Here is a 19,237-nt window from a genome sequence, read left to right as displayed (position 1 = left end):
ATTCACGACCAAGAGGATGAACTGAGGGGTGAAAACCACATCCAACGCTGGCGGGCGGCATGTTATCTGAGGCCTCTCCCCTCTTCCTGATTTTTCTTTTTGCTTTTCCCTGGAGACTCACACTTTCACTCCAAGCTGGATGCATTCTAAGTCAGGAGGGTAGGTGAGAGCATTTATTGGGCAAAATGCTGGCAATATGAAGTTCAGCAGAAATATGGCTGTTTCTAATTCTATTTTTTAAAAAATACTTATTTATTTATTTGAAAGGCTGAGATACAGAGACGAGAGAGAGAGAGAGAGAGAGTGTATCTTTGTGTCTCTTATTTTTCAACAACACAGCTAGCTACATTTTCTGACTTGTGCTCTGTTTGGTATCAAAAGTTATTTTAAAAAATGAGCCAGAAGTCACAAGGTCTCTGCTGGCAGTACATAGACAGGGCATTGTGTTCGGACCACCTGGGACCCTTGCTGTCCACTGCAGACCTCCTCCCACTAAATAACTGGCCTCCCACAGTGTGTGTAATAGCCCTCCCCTCCCACCCCCAGCCAACCTTCTCTGGCCTTTGAGGCAGCACCACCCAGAACTCTCCCCACCGCCCTGCTCCTCAGCTCCCCAGTGTATAAGACGGGCATAAACGCGGGCTAAGCCTATAAAGTAAGTTGATGGTAGTTAATAGGCCAAGCACAAAGCATTGTGCTCATGCCAATGTAGTTTTGTTTTGTTCCTAAGCTGAAAACCACACTACCATCCATCATTCATTCTGACTGCAATAATAAGTACTTTGCATTTCAATTGCTAGAAAAATAAAGAATGATTTTAGCATATCCTTTCAAATCCAGCAGTGCGCAATGCTTTGAAAATCATCTTTCCAAATCCTTGGAGTTTCCTCCTTCTCTTCCACTTCTGCCTCTGCTCTCACTTATCTCTCCCACTTGAGGGCACAACCATACCCCCCAACATGCTCTGTTTCCTGCTGGCCATCATGGACACAGGAGCCTGCTGGGTTCCTACACACAGCATTGCCAGGGAGCTGCCTAGGAAATCAGCACAAAGCACAGACTCTGAGGGCAAGGAGAAGATAACAAAGGCATGAATGCGGCTCCTGAGGAGGAAAGAGAAGAAGCTGTGACGTGAACCAGCATCCCAACAACTCCTGTGGTCACGTAACAGTACCCAACACTGACGGTTACTGAGTCATGGCTGGTTCTATTATCAAAAGTTAGTGCAATGATTTTTGTTTTTTAATTCCTTTAGGGCCAGGCATTTGGCCTAGCAGTCAGACATCCAGTCCCACATCAGAGTGCCTGGTTTCCCAACTTTGGTTATGGGCTCCAGTTTCCTGCCAATGCAGACCCTGGGAGACAGTGGTGCTAACTCAAGTAATTGGGTTCCTGCCACCCATGTGGGAGACCTGGATTGAGGTCCTCATTCCCAGCCGTGGCCTGACCTAGGTCCTACAGTTGTGGGCATTTGGGGAGCGAGTAAGTGAATTGGGAGCTCTCTCTCTCTCTTTAACCAATTGTCTCTTCATGCATCGCTCAAATAAAGTTTCTTAAAAAATAAAAATCATGTAAAAAGTCATGAAAAATCTTTCAATCTGACATGGGATTTTCTTAGTCCAAAACATGTGCATCAACCAATGTCCAAGCCGAAATGCTAGCTTGATGCTGCAGTAACACTAGAGACAGATGGTACTGACCAGCACCCAGCTGCCCAGGGCCAGGATGGGTGAAGTGATAAGAGGCTGAGGGGGAAGGAGTCACAGGGACTGTGTTGGGGGCCAGGAGTGGGGGTCTGCAGTGATGGATGAGGACTCCAAGCCACAAAATCCAGGAAGCTCCATCAGGAGCTCTAAACGTTGCAGAATCCTGATGTTTAACAAGGAAATGCAGAAGCATTACCTCCTGGGAAAATCAAGGTTGGACCCTGCTACTGGGAGGCACGAGATCATGGTAGCTGACACTTGGGAAGATGTTTACTTTGCTTCCAGATCCTTTGGCCTGGAGATCCGTTTCCCACCAGGATTGCATAAGCCAAATATTATGCATGTTTTCAAGGGAAAAAAGAAAGGAAGAAGGAAAGACAGAAAAGCCAATTATCACAGGAGGGCGGCTGGCAAGGCAGGGAAGGGACCCTACAAGAACAGCCGGAGGCATTTACCACCATGCGCTGTTCAAACAGAGCTTGCTCCACCAGGAGAGAGCTTGTTACCTTAGCTTTCTCTTAGGTACTTGGTGGGTTACAAGCGAAACGGTTTTGTGCTTTAATTATCATAAATACCATAATTAAGACTGAGAAAAATTATAAGCCACAAAATGGCAGGAGATTGTCTATGGCATTGATGATAGAGTAAAAGAGTTTTTCCTGCTTTCAAGGATGTTTTTCTTCCTTTTATTATTCCAGCGGCCAAAAAGGTCTTGCTGTGTTTATTTGACAGATGAAACAATGACGCTTTTAAACTTCTACCCCAAGAAACAGAAAAGACACCATCAAAGACACACTATTGTGGCCTTGAACATCTGTGCTGGGGGATTAGTGAGCTCAGAAACAGTTGTGCTGTAGTTGGGACTAACAGGCAAGAGGCTTGGGCCGCTGCCCTGTCTCTTCTGCCAGAGGGCTCTCCTTAACCTCTTCAGTGCCAGGCTCCCTGTTGGGACATGGATGGCTATGTGGTCTTGTCCAGGATGCCTGATCTTTGGAGACTGTCATGTCGACAGTATCCTATAATTCTTAAGTTCCCTGTCATTTAGTCAAGTAGATAATTCTTATTTACTTCTCTGCAGTATTTAAAGAAGTAATCTTCTGTGAAATTATTCTCAGATGATGAAACTCAAATTATTTCTGCCCATTAACTTCCAAAGAAGGAAATACACTGTCTGGACTTACATAGTTTAGCATGGCTGGTTGGGGCTAGACTGAAAAGATAGTCTGGAGTTACTACTATTTCCTAGACCAGCAGAACTGATACTGCTTATTAATGCATTTAGAATTTTCCAGTTGACAGGACTTCGTGGGAAAGAGCAAATCCATTCTGGGTTAGGTCAGGAAAACACACTTTTCTTGAGACTTGGAACATAAAATCAATTCAGGAATTCAACTCATGTTTTACTGCCTCTTCTATAAGTATTAGAATCTTCATTTAGTACCTGAATAAAAGGGGACCAGAAATACTACATAACATGTCAGAAAGTTAGGTGTTAGGACCAGGACTCAGAATCAAGCCTTTTTCACAGTGAGGTTGAGTGAGTTAATCCACAAAGCATGTCAAGTAGGGCATTCATTGGCACAGTGGTTAATACACTGGTTGGAATGGCTGTAGCCCATACCAGAGTGCCTGGGGTATGGTCTTGGCTCTGCTCCCAATTCTAGCCTTCTGTGTATCTTCAGGGACAGCAGGTGATAGCTTAAGAGGTTGGGTCCTTGACATCCATGTGGGAGACCCAGACTGAGTTTCTGGCTTGTGGCTTCCATCTGACCCAGCACTGGCTGTTGAGGGCATTTGGAGAGTGAACCAACAGATGGGATAGGAGATCTCTATCTGTCTGCCTGTTTCTGTGCCTTTCAAATAAATAAAATAAAAAGGCAAACGAGAAACAAACATCAAGTAGATACTGGTTTGCATCAGTCTTGGGATGATCAAAAGAATAGCCATGTGAAAGTCTTTTCAGTACTAATTAGTGTTAGAGGTTAGACAGAACTGTCCTGATTTCAATTTTCAGACTTCTATCTGTGTCCCCAAGGCTGAAAATAATAGAAAACATTTGATGATGTAAAAATCTTAAGTTAACCTCTTCCAAATGTGTGTTTTGCCCGAGTTTAGGAAAAAAAAAAACCCAAATGCTGTTTTTCTGTAATTGTCATTGACATCGTAGGAGCAAACAAAACACAGTTGTCTTTCGGTGCCTGTGGGGAACTTGTTCCACGACCACCCATCCCCCTGTGGATTCCAAAACCCACAGACGTTCAAAGCCCTTATATAAAAGGACTCAGTATTTGCACAGAACTTACACATGTGCTCCCAAATACTTCAAACCATTTCTAGATGTTAATACCTAGTACAATGTAAATGCTATGCAAATGGTTATTACATCCTATTGCTTAGAGAATAATGGCAGGAAAAAGTGTGTACGTGTTCAACACACATTTTTTCCCCCAATATTTTTGATCTGTGGTTGGTTGAATCTGCAGATGTGGAGCTGTGGCTATGAAGGGCTGACTGTATAACTAATATCATCATATAATTAATATATAACTAATAGTTAGACAACTCAAATGAAATTATTTAAATTAATTCAATGGAGTTAAACCGCCAACTATTGAGAAACAGGTAGAAAGTTGTTCCTCAAAGTGGCTATGTTTATTGTATCAGCTAAAAATCTTTTGCTTAACTAAAATATTTACGTCCGGCTTCCTCCCTTGCTCCCTGAACTGTATTTTCCAAAGCAGTCAGAGGCTCAACTAAAAGTCCGATCATGTCAGTTCCAACAAAGCATTTACCATCTCGCAGGAGAATCTTCCATGGCCTGCGAGCCCTCCTTGGTCTACACCCCACTCCCCAGTTTATCTACCCCCCTTCACTGGGTTCCAGCCTCTCTGAGTTGTTGCTGCCTGTCCCCTCCTTAGGCCTCTCCTCAATGTCTTTTTGGAAATAAACACTCCCAACTCCTGGAGCATTGGGATGCCTGCTCCCTGAGGCCTGGGAATCCAGCCTGTGGTTTTTCACCTCAAGGTCCACAGTGCCCTGATCCATGCTCAAGACGCTGTAGAGGGGAAGATTGCTGTGACAGGATGAGCGGACAAGCTGCTCCTCAGATGATTTACCACATGCGAGACTTGTCTATGTGACTCACTTTGCACGCGATGTGCAACAGGTACTTCCTGTCATGCTTCCCCAGTCCCCGAAGCCAAATCCCAAGAACTGTCTGAAGCAATTTTTCTCCTTTCAAATGAAGTATGCCTCCTGTGACCACAGGACCACCAGAAAGCTTTCCAGCAATTACTGACCTTCAAAGACGTTTTTAAAAGTTCAATCCCGAAGAGTTTGCAGAAAGTTATTGCAACACAACATTTTGTTCTATAACCCTTTAGGCTCTTGATGGAAAACAAAACCTGGAAAGAACATACTAAGACAGACGTGCGTGAATTCTAAAATAGTAGGAGAACCAAAAGATGCGTAGACCGCATCCTTGAGACAGTTCACAGAGCGAAGGCCTCTGAGGCCACTGCTTCAGACAGCCAACGTTTAAAAAGAACCACAAGTGTCCCATGTCTTCCCTGGGGACAGGATCACATCATGCACACATGTCAAAACTTGCTGACTTGTACACTTGCTGCACTTTCTAGTATGTAAATCGTATTTCAGTAAAACTTAAAAAATATGTTGGAAGAGTTTTAAAAAGAGGATGAATCCTTCCTTTTAAAAATTACAACCAAGTAAGTATCAAAAAAGATGTTTCTTGAATACTTAATGAAGAAAATTACTACATGATTTATAATACAAAATAAAACTCTCATGAACCTTTAATATACTCTGAGATGGTTAGAATAAATGGAGCAGTTAAAATAATATTTGAAAGCCCAAGGTGGGATATTATCTTAAAAATTTAATTCCTGTGTGAAATTTTACTTTAAGCTCCCATTTTAATATTCTGCTACATTTTCTTTTAAAAAAAAAAAGATTTATTTATTTGAAATGCAGAAGTACAGAGAGAGAAGCAGGGAGAGAATCTTCTATCCACTTCTATCCACTGGTTCACTCCCCAAATGGCTGCAATGGGCAGAGTTGGGCTAGGCTGAAGTCTGGAGCCAGGAGCTTCTTCTGGGTCTCCCATGTAGGTACAGGGACCCAAGCACCTGGACATCTTCTGCTGCTTTCCCAGGCACTTTAGCAGGGAGTTGGGTTGGAAGTAGAGCAGCTGGAACTTGAACTGGTGCCATATGGGATGCTGGTACTGCATTCGGTGGCTTTACCTTCTGTGGTACAGCACTGGCCCTCTACATTCCATTCCCTTTTTATTTTATTTTATTATTTTTTTTTAAGATTTAGCATTTATTTGAAAGACTTACAGAGAGAGGGGGAGAGACAGGAAGAGAGAGAGATCTTCCATCTGCTGGTTCACTCCCCAAGTAGCTCTGACAGTCAGGGCTGGGGCCAGACTGAGGCCAGGAGCCAAGAACTCCAAGTGGGTCTCCCACATGGGTGGCAGGGGCTGAAGACTTGGGTCCTGTTTTCTTCCACTGCTTCCGAGGTGCAGGAAACTGGATCAGAAGCAAAGCAGCTGAGACTAGAATTGGCACACCTAGGGGATGCCCGGGACACAGGCGGCAGCTTAATCTGCTGTGCCACAAAGCTGGCACCTACAGCTCATTTACAGTTATTGATTTTTTTCTCAATTTTTAAATTACAGTACTGAAAAATTGTGCCTGCACTCAACATGTGCAGATCTTTTTCTTGTCATTATTTCCCTAAGCAATACAGTGTAAGCATTATTTTTTTAAAAGATTTATTTATTTATTTGAGAGTCAGAGTTGCACAGAGAGAGGAGAGACAGAGAGAGAGAAAGGTCTTCCATTCGATGGTTCACTCCCCAAATGGCCTCAACAGCCAGAGCTGTGCCGATCCAAAGCAGGATCCAGGAGCTTCTTCCAGGTCTCCCATGTGGGTGCAGGGGCCCAAGGACTTGGGCCATCTTCTACTGCTTTCCCAGGCCACAGCAGAGAGCTGCATCGGAAGAGGAGCAGCTAGGTCTCGAACCAGCGCCCATATGGGATGCCAGTTCTTCAGGCCAGGGCGTTAACCCTTACAGCACTGGCTCCAGCATTATTAATACAATGTTTGCCTTGTATTAGGTGTTCTAGAGATGACCTAAAGTATATTGGGGACCGGCGTTGTGGTGCAGTAGGTTAATTTTCTACCTGGGGCACCAGCAACCCATATGGGTGCCAGTTCGAGTCCCAGCTGCTCCTCTTCCGATCTGGCTCTCTGCTGTGCCTGGGAAAACAGGAGAGGATGGCCCAAGTCCTTGGGCCCCTGCACCCATTTGGGAGACCTGGAAGAAGCTCCTTGCTCTTGGCTTCAGATTGGCCCAGCTCCAGCCGTTGCAGCCATTTGAGGAGTGAACCAGCGGCTGGAAGACTTTTCTCTCTGTTTCTTCCTCTCACTGTCTGTAACTCTACGTGTCAAATAAATAAATAAAATCTTTAAAAAAAACAACGTATATTGGCCAGCACCGCGGCTCACTAGGCTAATCCTCCACCTTGCGGCGCCAGCACACCGGGTTCTAGTGCCGGTCGGGGCGCCGGATTCTGTCCCGGTTGCTCCTCTTCCAGGCCAGCTCTCTGCTGTGGCCAGGGAGTGCAGTGGAGGATGGCCCAAGTGCTTGGGCCCTGCACCCCATGGGAGACCAGGAGAAGTACCTGGCTCCTGCCATCGGATCAGTGCGGTGCGCCGGCCGCGGTGGCCATTGGAGGGTGAACCAACGGCAAAGGAAGACCTTTCTCTCTGTCTCTCTCTCTCTCATTGTCCACTCTGCAAGTTTAAAAAAAAAAGAAAAAAGAAAAAAGAAAAAAAAGTATATTGGAGTATTGCATAGATTAAGTGAAAATTCTGTATCATCTTATGTAGGAGACTTGAACATCTGTGGACTTTGCTATTCGTGGGGGGTCCTGGACCAATCCCCCATGGTCACATGGTCTGTTAATTCTGGTCCTGCGGAATCTGCCTGGAGAGGCGGTATTGACCTTGGTGCTGCGCTGTTAGACTTGGGTGAGAATCCCAGCTCCTCTTCCAAGTGACCCTTTCCTCCATTTGATGTGAGGATTCTAACAAAACTCACACCTTGGAGAATTACTGAGAGGGAGGCTGGGAAAGGCAGACGAAGCGTCTGGGATGGACTGAAGAAGCATTTGCTGTTTCCGCTCTGCTGGTGCTTCTCTTTTCCCTTCTCAGAACCACGTTTCTTAAGTTAACCCCCGCTCCTTAGGCAGTTGACACAGTGGCCAGACATTCGCCCGCGTTTAAAGACAGAGGGATCTCAATCCGTAGGGTAAGGCCACAGGGCTTGGTCGCCTTTAGAATGTGAGCCTGCAGCGCACACAGAGCCGCCTCTGGCACACGTCCTGCAAGAGAGTAAATGCTCCCCGTATGAAAAGGAGGCACCTCTGAGGCCCAGCTTCCACTCTTAGACGGCTTTTCCCCATGAGCTCGTATCTATTTATTTTACACATTTAATGGATACACACACAAGTCACTGATGCATTTGTAAAAGCCCGCAACTTAGTGGCCTGCTCGACTGGATATATTTCTAGATAAACAATCCTTAATCTAGAATTCACTTAATTTAGTGATGCCCTTTCAAAAACCACAGCCTGCTGCTTCGTGAGTAAATATTTAAGCCAGCTCATTAGCTTGAAACGTCTAAAAGAGGCTGAGGATTGAAAGCTACAGGAGTAGATTTACTGGAAACTGGATAATATTCAACTGCTACTGTTCTCAGAGGCCTGATCAAAGCTTGTGGGCTCCCGAGGCCTCTGCTCAGGACCCCTGCGTCTCCCCGACTGTCCCAGAAAACAGCACCCTCAAGAGCACCTCCGGAACCAGGGAGGCAGTCCACCTGCTCAGTCGAGGCACTAACTTTTCCTTGTCCTTTTCACTTGTGACAGAGGTAACGGCTTATAGATATTAAACAATTTATATGAGGAGAACAGAGTGAATGCAGAGCACGTGGGGTTCAGAAACCTTTTAAAGAATCTTCTGATTTCTATAACGTTAGTGAAACTAGGGCTAAGGAGAGATACGTGGAGCATTCATATTTGAAACGGTTAAATAATCACACAAAGCAAGTACACCAATGGTGCACTATTCTCTAAGACATTTAAATTGCCCAGCTATTTTCAGCATCCTCAGAAAATAGGAGTGATAACAAACCCACAAAATCTTTTTGGAGAACAATTCTGGACCTTGGTAAGCAAATAAGTTTTTAAAAAAGGATGAATTATTTTTGATAGAAAATCATCCTAAAATGAATAACAGCTTTCTTAAAATTACTTCAGCTAATGCAATGTGATCACTGCCCCACCGCTTTTTGGAGCCCAGACTAATAATGAGAACTCTAATTATGGTTCTGAGTGACACTGGAGGGACAGTCTGAGGGTGCCACATGAGGATGTGTGCTACATGGCACAAGAACACAGTGTGTCCTGACTCCCCACTCTGAGACTGTAGGACGCCCTTGCACCTCACTGCATCCAATTCTCGGGCTCGGGTCAGCTTCTTTCCTCTCTTCCAATTCCCTCCACTGAGGCTGGTTTGGTTTGATAGAGCAACACTCACAACCAAAAAGCAACAATTCCGTCGGAGCACCACTGAGAGGCATCCGCTCAGCACACGGAGCTGAGACTGCAGGGAGACCTGGTGGATTTTTGAATTATCAGCTGAATTTACTGCATTTCCGTGAAAGCAACTTAGAACCACTACTATTTCATGTTACTTCTCAATCAAATAACAAAAGCACACAGCACCGCCAAAGACAAAAGAGATGTGAGAAGCAGGGGACTGCAGACAGCGGAAGGTGGGACAGGAGGCACGATAGTGCCTTAACCCAGACTCTGTGTGACGGGAGACCACAGGCAATCCCTGCTTCCCATGTCCCGGCAGGGCTGGCTCTGCCTAGCCCATAAGCCATGGGCTGTTGTGTCTGCGGAGCTTCCTCGGCTCTCTCTGTCTTCCTGTGCCCTCCCCTGAGAGCTGTGCTGAGCAGGGAAGAGCTGATGTCTGCAGGTTTCCCTATCCGGAGACCCCCAGCCCCAATCTTCTCAACTGTATTAGGCTTTCTTTAAAATATGCAGCAGCTGTACCCACCCGATCCCAAGACAAGCCCCAAACCCAGGTTCCACAAGCTGCACCTCCTGGCCCGACACGGAGGAGTCTTGGTCTGAGGACCACAGCCGACTTGGAAAGACCTCAGTAAGCTGAGCCCTTATAATTAGGACAGACTGGCTTTGTGGACCCACACTGCAGAGCTCCAGCGAGTGTTCTGGAAAAGCAGCCCACTAAATATTAGCTAACTCATCAGAAGAACTCTGCTGCGGACACAGAAAACCATACACACACAGAATCGGAATCACCCACTGTTCCCAGCAAATGTAGGATGACATGCATATCTGCTGCATCTCGTTATGTTGTCATTTGCTCTGAACAGATCCAACAGGCGTTTAATGTCCCCAGGATGACGAGCACTGGGTGCTGGGAGAAGACCAGGGACTGGCTGCTGAGCCCCAGTGTTGAGCTGGCTGACACATTCAGGAAGCAACTGAAGTCAAGTCAACCAGGAACTTGTGTCTCCTTCCATTCCCCTCCCCACACTTAAAGAAAACCTGAAATCCTTATTGGTATTGCTTGTCAAAAGGTTTTGAATTTCTCTCAAATATTTGTTGGTCAGCATTGCATGTCAAGAGTCAAAAATAGCAGGGTTTTCCCAAAAGTTCATGGAAAACCCATATTATCAAAAAGCTATGCAAGGATTTCAAAATGCTTTGCACCAAAAAAAAAGAGTCTATTTTAATTCCATTTTTCCGGGAACTTTGTGAAATGCCCTTGCATTGTGCTTTTGGATCTATAAACACACTTGTGGGCCCCAACTGGTGTAACTACATGAATGTAGTAAGGCATCCTGCGAAGAAGGTGAGTGTCATGTGCAATCCAGGCAATTCTCCAGGTCCAACTTAGTCCAAAGACACTTCACTCAATAAAGTCATCCAAGCAATGCGTATGAGTAGTGTGAGAAAAAGCTGCATGTGAAGTGAAGGGATTAGAAGACATCAGCGGTACAGGCGGAGAAAAAGACTGCAGAGAGGAATGCTGAGATGCTGTAGGTTGCTTTGCAATGCTCCAACGTTGGAAATGTTTTGTGTAGGGGACGGCTGGGGTCCCTACTCTTTTTTCCTACTAAACTTTAAAAATTATCATTAATGAGCAGAAATTTCTGTTGAAAGCATGCATTGAAATCGTCTGTGTTGGATATGTTAAATTTCCTTGGAAAAATCTTCATTTTTTTGATACTGTGATTTACTGTTTCTGGGTACCAGGAACTGTTCATTGTTTGCTGGGAGTACTGAGCCATGCAAAATTCCTAAATCGCTGCAAGCGCACAGAGGTCATGCTGGTTCTCCCACCCGGTGATTTATCTGATTGCTTATCTCTTAGGATCACGCGGCTTGTTTTACAAAGCTCCCAAGAACAAAGCAAACATCTAGGTTAAACATACTTAAATCAAGTTGTACTCTGATGAAAACCGCTTTGCATTTTTCTAAATCCATTTGTTCCAACCACAGTATTCGGTCCAAATTAAGTAAACATTGCTCAAAGAGATCCTACAAAATCCGCATTTCTTATCAGCCCCGAGGCAGGACACAAGTCTAAGATTTCTTGTGTGTTTTTCCCTATTTCTCCTGAATGTTCGAAATGGGTGCCTGTGATTAGGAACTAAAGACAGAATAGGATAAGAGCAAAGCCTGCAGTTGGGATTTCTATGTAAAGGGTGGCTTTTAATTCTCAGGCCATTAGCAGGGAGCTGAATAAGAAGCAGAGCAGCCGAGACGTGAACCTGTGCCTGTTTGGGATGCCGGCGTGGCAGGTGGTGGCTTTGCCCCAACACTGGCCCCTTGGGTGTATTTTATTCATCTGTGATTTACAGTAATGCCACCCATCTGCCCTGTGCTCCAGGCCCAATGAATTACTGTCACAGACACATGCTATGAGCGAGTGGCGAGAGCATGTGGGTGGACTGATATTACTTGCAGAAGTGCTTAGAGTTCATTGCAGGGCTGATGGGGCCATCAGCAGGTACACAGGTAGCCACACTGAGCTTAGCCTTGGGCAGCGATCATGTTACTGATCCCAGTGCACTGAGTTCTATCCTGAATCTACAGACATGTGTATTATCATCTTGTAAAGGGAAGTTCAAAGCAGGAGACGATCTGCCCAAGCACAGCTGTGAAACCAAAACTTACGGCATCAAGTCCCAAGCTGTGTTCTACTTGATTCTACTGTCTCTCACAGACACTGTATTTTCAGTACTTCTCCAGACTGCTCTAATGGATAGAGTCGAGAGGGAGAGAAACTTCTTTCTTGTTTGTTTGTTTTTAATGTATTTCTTTCTTTCTTTCTTTTTTTTTTTTTTTTTTGACAGGCGGAGTGGACAGTGAGAGAGAGAGAGACAGAGAGAAAGGTCTTCCTTTTTCCGTTGGTTCACCCCCCAATGGCTGCTGCGGCCGGAGCACCATGCTGATCCGATGGCAGGAGCCAGGTACTTCTCCTGGTCTCCCATGGGGTGCAGGGCCCAAGCACTTGGGCCATGCTCCACTGCACTCCCTGGCCACAGCAGAGAGCTGGCCTGGAAGAGGAGCAACCGGGACAGACAGAATCCGGCGCCGAGACCAGGACTAGAACCCGGTGTGCCGGCGCCGCAGGCAGAGGATTAGCCTAGTGAGCCGCAGTGCCAGCCTAGGCATTCTTGATTACACATTTCACCCGCAGAGAACTCATGTGTTCTCTGAATTTTCCTCAGTCCCCAGTACGTCATTTCCTGTTTAGCAGAGCTTTCTACATGCAGTGCTAACCTCGTCACTGTCCTTCGAACCACTGCCTCAGTTAAATGCCACACTTCCTGGGCAGTCATCAACTTCTCCCTCAAGACAGCACTCCCCCAAGATGCTGGGAGGCACCCCAAATGCACTGCATACCAGAAGGAGCAAGGAAGGCAGCCAACAGCTTAGAGATCCTGCGGGTGGCCAGAGCCAGTGCTAAGCTGTTTCCATCTGCAGTCTCACTTAGTACCCCCAGCAACCTTAGCATGCAGGGACCCCTCCACTCCACAGTGAGAAATGATGACCCCTGGGGGAGTCCCGACACTTGCCAACATCACCCCAGACAAGGGAGTGGGGCTGGCCCCTGCGACAGTGGACAGAAACTTGGGGAGCTCCTAGCTTATTTTCTGCTGTTGCGTGGATGGTTTCAGTTATTCCACGAATATAGGAGAATATGTTTGCATTCATGTACAGTCATTTCTGTGTTATTACTACTCTGGCAGCCTTTCGTTTTTGGAGACTCGTTCGTGGCTCACTAAGGGCCGCCCATTTGGGGTGTGACCTACATGTGTCCCTGGGCAGCCTCAGTGGCAGCCTCACTCTTCCCCGTGGCCAAGGCCCCAGGTGATGCCACATTGCGGGGAAGCCACTGCCTCGCCATGGCCACAGACTTCAGCTGCACGCTCTTCGCTACCGGGAAAGCCACCCTTTACCCGAATCCACCCCCACCCCCTCTGCAGTGAGAACCTCAAACACCTGCTCTTCCTTTTGGCTGCTGAGTTCCTTGGCTCCTGTCTCACTCTTGGCGGTCATGGACCCCCACCCTCCTGCCTCTGGGCACAGCAGGGGCCACCCTCCTTCCAGGGAGAAGACCAATTCGTCACCTGTGCTTTGGGGTTGCTCCCCCAGTTCCAGACCACGGACAATCTCGCTCAACCTCCCTTCCATCTTCACACACAGGAATCACAGGAGGCCTTTCTAGCCAATGGCCGACTGGGGATGACACAGCAGCAGCTGCACATGGTTAGATACACTGTCCAGTGGTGTCACAGCAGGATTTGGGGCGGGCACTGTGGTGCAGGGGGTTAACGCCCAGGCCTGAAGCTCTGGAATCCCATATGGGTGTTGGTTCGAGACCTGGCTGCTCCACTTCCGATCTAGCTCTCAGCTACTGTGAAAGCAGTAGAAGATGGCCCAAGTCCTTGGGCCCCTGCACCCATGTGGGAAACCAGGAGGAAGCACCTGGCTCCTGGCTTTGGATCGGCACAGCTCCGGCCGTTGCAGCCATCTGGGGAGTGAACCATTGGATAGAAGACCTTTCTCTCTCTCTGCCTCTCCTTTCTCTGTGTAACTCTGACTTTCAAATAAATAAATAAGTCATTAAAAAATAAAGAGAGAGAGAAACTCCAGGATGCTCAGACAGTGATCAAATTGCCGAGTGGTGCATTTCTCAGAATGCATCTCCCCTGTTATGTGACACATGACGGTAAAAAACAAAAAAGCAAAAAACAGCAACCTGGCTGCCACCTGCCCTTGCTCACAGACACCCGACAGCGCCACCTATCCTGGCTGTCTCCATTCCTTCCCTCACACTGGCTTCTCATTTCCTCCTAATGTGGATTCCATTTAGAATGGCTTTTGTGGCTGTGATCAAAGACCTGCAGGGTGCCGGGACTGAAGGTCAAGTCCAGCATCATCCACTGCCTTGATCTGCAGACAGCACTCAGAGCTGCAGGACACGAGCTCCTCCTTCTACAGCTCCTCCATTTGGCCTCATTTTTCAGGCTCGTATTCTTTTGGCCAATCCTTTAATTCTTTTTATAATTTTTGAAACATTTATGTATTTGTTTACATATGTATTTATGTATTTGTTTGAAAGGCAGAGTTAATAGAGTGAAGGAGGGAGGGGGAGAGAGAGAGAGAGAGATCTTCCATCCGCTGATTCACTCCCCAAATGGCCTCAGTGGCTGGGGCTTGGCTAGGCGGAAGCCAGGAGCCTGGAACTCCAGCCGAATCTCCCATGCGGGCGACAGGGGCCCAAGTACTTGGGTCAACTTCTGCTGCTTTCCCAGGTGCACTAGCAGGGAGCTGACTGGATGTGAAGCAGCTGGGATGCTGGTGTAGCAAGAAGCAGCTTAACCCACTGTCCCACAACATGGGCCCTTGGCCAATCCCTTAGCTCACGTCTCAAAAGCCAGTGTTAAGGAAAGCCACCCCGGCACCCCACATCATCACTGCTCTCTAAACACTGTTAGAGCACCAGGGTGCTGCCAGACACAGACTGGTCACTGTCCCATCCGGCATTTTTGGGTGAAGCTCATGAATACTGGAGTCGCTGCTCAACACCTCCCAAGCTAGACTGCAAAGGGTCTGCCTGTGCCACACGTGTGCCTGGCACTGCTTCACACAGGACCGTATTCTAAGAGATGCAGCATCAAGTGATTTCATCGTTGTGCCAACACCACAGAAGGCACTTACACACACACACACACACACACACACACAGTCTAGCCCACTGCACACCACGTGGCTTAGCCAATGCTCCCAGGCTAGCAGCCTGCACAGTGTAAGCCACTGTCACCCAGTTATTGAACACTGTAAGCCGCTGTCACCCAGTAGTAAGTATTTGTGTATCTAAATATAGAAAAGGTACAGTAAAAATGCCAGGGGATAGAGAATTTTCAGCTCCATTATAATCTTATGGGACACTGTCATATATGTAGCCCTCTGCTGAGCAAAATGCCCCAATGTGGCTCATGGCTGTAGTTGTTCAAGAGAACAAGACCCGAGCTACACATACAGTAAATGAAGAAGCCCGCCCCTTAGGACGATGGCACTGAACCAGACCCAGCTGATATTCTCCTGAAGGCCTGTGATACTCCGGGGCTCTGGGAAGTTGCAGCCCCCCGTACCTCATATACATTTATTTATTTATTTATTTTTAAGATTTATTTGAAAAGCAGAGTGACACAGAGAAAGGGAGAGACAGAGAGATCTTCCTTTTGCTGGGTCATTCCCCAAAAGCCTGCACTGCCAGATCTATGCCAGGTGGGAGCCAGGAGCCAGGAACTCCATCCAGCTCTCCCACATGGGTAGCAGGGGCCCAAGCACTTGGGGGCCACCATCTGCTGCTTTCCCAGGTGCATAGCAGGGAGCTGGATTGGAAGCCGAGCATCTGGGACTCAAAAACCGGTGCTCACAATCCAATGCACCACAACGCTGATCCCTCCTGGATCCTTGAAACAAAGCGCATCCCTTGAGAAAGCATGAGAGGTGTCACTTTCTCATAGCTAAGAGGCCAAATGGTGCAGGAACTCCTCAGACGGGAAAAACCACCAAAGCAGCAGCTCTTTGTGGGTGAGTTGTAAAGCCCAAAGCGGAAGAAATGAAAACACAAGGCGCCTTGCATAATTTCCTCCAAAGACTTCAAGATCTCTTTTGAGGGGATTAGCTGTATTCTGGAACCATTCCCAAGCGTGGTGCCAAAGGCAGCAAACTTCCTTTGACAGAGATAAGGGATAACGTTCCCTGAGACCACCAGACTCTCTGGCTAGGGGAGTTGAAAGGCTCTGAGCTGTGCACACCACTCACCGGCCTTTGACAAATTAGTTTGCTTTGCTTTCCGAAAAGTCCCACGCATGGAGCAATAGATCTAAATATCTCTGTATGTGTGAATAAAACCGACTGACTTTTTTCCCCAAAGCCTGGACGAAGGACTTCCCAAGACATGAAAATCTGCAAGTAGACTCTTATTCAGAGGCTCACTTGTGAGCTCACCAGGACTCCAAAGGCAGAAAACTCAAACCCTCAGCAAAGCACAGGGGGAAAACCCCAGGATTTCTCAGCTGCGAACTGGGCAACACCAGATTACATCTCCACATGGTCATCTGGGATGAAGTGTGTAATCTTTCTTTTAAATGTTTATTTTAATTCAAAGGCAGTGTGACAGAGGGAGACGGTGGGGGGTGGAGTGGGGAGAGAGACAGCGATATCTTCCATCTGCTGGTTTACTCCCCAAATGTCTACAACAGCCAGGACTGGGCCAGGCAGCAGCCAGGAGCCAGAAACTCCATCGGGTCTCCTGTGAGGGTGGCAGGGTCCCAGGTACTTAGGCCATCACCTGCTGCTTCCCAGGCACATAAGCAGGAAGCTGGATTGGAAACACACAGCAGCTGGAACGCAGACCCACATTCCGATATAGAAAGTGGGTGTTGTAAGCAGCGGCTTACCTGCTGTGCCACAATGCGTGATCCATAATCTATTCTTTTTTGAAAGCTAAATAAATTACTTATTTGAGAGGCAGGGAGATAGAAAGAGCTCTCCCATCTGTGGGTTCAGTCTCCAAATGCCAGCAATGGCCAAGGATCAGCTGGGGCTGAAGCTGGGAGCCGGGAACTCAATTCAGGTCTCCCAGCTTCTTGAGCCATCACCTGCCTCTTTCTGTGGTCCATACTGGTAAGGAGCTGGAACTGGGATGGAGCCACACGACCTGAACCCAGGCACGCGGATACGGGACAAGGATGTCTTAACTGGCATCTTAGCCACCAGGCCGCATGCCTGCCCCAAAGTGCATCATCTTATCTTGCCTTCTAGGCCACATGAGCAGTGCTGAACCACGGGTAGCACCAGGGCACCGTGTTGTAACAAGTAGAAGGACAAGACTTTTATGGGCTGGGCAACAGCATAAAGAGGCTCTTTCAGGGCTCCTTATGTGTTATTTTTGGAGTTTTCATTAAATGACAGATGTGAAAGCAAATAACACAAGAAAAAGTAACACATGGGACAGATGAGATAGTTTGGTTTTTCTTAAAGAGGCAGTACAGTAATCCCTCCTCATCTGCCAGAAATACATTCCAGGACCCTCAGTGGAGGCCAGAAACTCTGGATTGTACTGAGCCCTATACATACCATCTTTTTCTGTATACACAAGCACATTCTAAAGTTTAATTTACAAATTAGTCACAGTGAGAGATGAAAAACATAACTAATAATAATGTACAATGGTTATGACAATATATTATAATACGTGTTATGCGAACGTGGTCTTCCTCTCTTTCAAAATATCCATTTAATATTCTTGGACCATGGCTGACCAGACACCTGAAGCCACAGCGTGCAACCACGGGTCAGAGTGGACCATGGCCACGTGTGGTAGAAACAGCATAGCATTTGTAGTTAGGAGATCTGGTTTTGAAGACTGTCTCTAGACAGCCGTGGCCTCTTTGGACGAGTGTTCTCATTGCAGATCTGGGCAGATGCTAAGATTCTGAGAAAAGTAAATGAAACAAAGCCAAGTGATGTACCTGGACTGTGACTGACATACAACAGGTGTTCAATAGTGCATTTGTTAATGCAGTAACTCATTTGGCAGATGTTTATATAAAACTAAGGATCATTATCCATTTCTATAAAAGTTAAAAAGAGCCTTCCGAATTTTTGGCTTTGCTATCGCTTCAAGTGAGGACTAGAAGGTAGTACATTTTCGTAAAGACACAATAATACAGACTGCAAATCTCCCTGACATTCTTGGGAAGAGAATTATGATGTGACCTTACCAAATGATGCAATCCCTTACAATTCGTTCAGAGGGGGACTTCTGCTACAGAAAGAAGCAAGCGGACAGACTCCACACTTCGGAAAAGACACCAAAACAATGCTCCCCAGAAAGCCAGTTACCCGTGCATGGGATAAAATACCCCTTCTCCCCACTCCGCCTGGACTCGGCTGTTTCCTGTGTCCTGTGCGGCTCAGCTCCTGGAAGCCTTGCTCTGGCACAGACTAGCACACAAGTAGAGTGCAGGGCAAGTGGAGCCCACCTGCTAATTCTTCTCCTGTCCCATCACCTGTGGATCTCACTGGTCAGGTTTGTGTTTAAGATTAAGAATAGGGAGGAGGCCGGCACCGCAGCTCACTAGGCTAATCCTCTGCCTTGCGACGCTGGCACACCGGGTTCTAGTCCCAGTCGGGGCGCCGGATTCTGTCCCGGTTGCCCCTCTTCCAGGCCGGCTCTCTGCTGTGGCCAGGGAGTGCAGTGGAGGATGGCCCAAGTGCTTGGGCCCTGCACCCCATGGGAGACCAGGAGAAGTACCTGGCTCCTGCCATCAGATCAGCGTGGTGCGCCGGCCGCAGCGCGCCAGCCGGGGCGGCCATTGGAGGGTGAACCAACGGCAAAGGAAGACCTTTCTCTCTGTCTCTCTCTCACTGTCCACTCTGCCTGTAAAAAAAAAAAAAAAAAAAAAAAAAAGAATAGGGAGGAGCCACTCTTCTTCCTATTCAAAATCAACACAGGCTGATAACATGTAACAAAACCCTTTCAAAGCTAAAGATAGTACATGGTCAAAAAGATTCATTTAACAGGCAATGTTCACATAGAGAAAAAGAAAAAAAGGCAAGGATACACTATGTCTATAGCACACAATGAGTTCTCTAAATAAAGGTCATTGAATAAAGTAAGCTAAGAGTCTAATTACTGATACATGATTGAGGGAGAGGATCTCTTTGGCAAGGCAGGGACCACCCCCCGGTCTTGTCTGGGGACTCAGAAGGGAGGCCGTGGGAACTCATGGGGTCTCAGTACAGACACTGCCCATCAGGACTGGGAGCCCCGGGGCCAGGCTGGGGTTGTCTGCATTGTCCCTGCAGAATGTCAGC

At 47.1% G+C, this 19,237-nt stretch overlaps 1 protein-coding gene across 3 annotated transcripts in view; it reads right to left on the bottom strand.

The window, feature by feature from the left end:
* Positions 1 to 19,237, bottom strand: part of TNFRSF19 (TNF receptor superfamily member 19) — a 105,113-nt gene that overhangs the window by 31,168 nt on the left and 54,708 nt on the right. The gene's annotated exons all lie outside the window — the stretch shown is intronic.

This window comes from Oryctolagus cuniculus, chromosome 9, assembly GCF_051225735.1.
Source record: "Oryctolagus cuniculus isolate XC-2025 breed Fujian yellow rabbit chromosome 9, ASM5122573v1, whole genome shotgun sequence".
In the NCBI taxonomy this organism is placed as follows: Eukaryota; Metazoa; Chordata; class Mammalia; order Lagomorpha; family Leporidae; genus Oryctolagus; species Oryctolagus cuniculus.
Note: the sequence above shows the minus strand (reverse complement) of the source record. Positions and strands in the feature narration are given on the sequence as shown.